This window comes from Wasmannia auropunctata, unplaced genomic scaffold (genome assembly GCF_000956235.1).
Source record: "Wasmannia auropunctata unplaced genomic scaffold, wasmannia.A_1.0 LD336076.1, whole genome shotgun sequence".
Classification (NCBI taxonomy): Eukaryota; Metazoa; Arthropoda; class Insecta; order Hymenoptera; family Formicidae; genus Wasmannia; species Wasmannia auropunctata.
Genome location: NW_012026814.1, coordinates 4,972,451 through 4,972,789, shown reverse-complemented (window position 1 = coordinate 4,972,789; position 339 = coordinate 4,972,451).

Genomic DNA, 339 nt, shown 5'->3' with positions numbered 1-339 from the left:
AGTATCAAAAATGCTAAATATTATTTAGTATTTTGTAGGATCGATTTTCTTTCATTATTTGAAAAGTACTTATTTTTTACTTTTATCGCTTTTCTATCAATACAGCAATATTGTAATATATAAAATTTTTGATAACAAATGGTTTCTTCACTCAGGAAATTGTTTTGCTGTTCCAGCTAAATTCTAAATATTACACTTAAATTATATCGCTCTTTTTTGTATCTGTTAAAAAATTGTCTGTCATACGTAGAATTTATAGCAGCAATATTCTAAGAATGTATGCAAGAAAATATAGGTCTCATAACCAAATATGATTGGAGTCTGGATTAAAGTCTGACT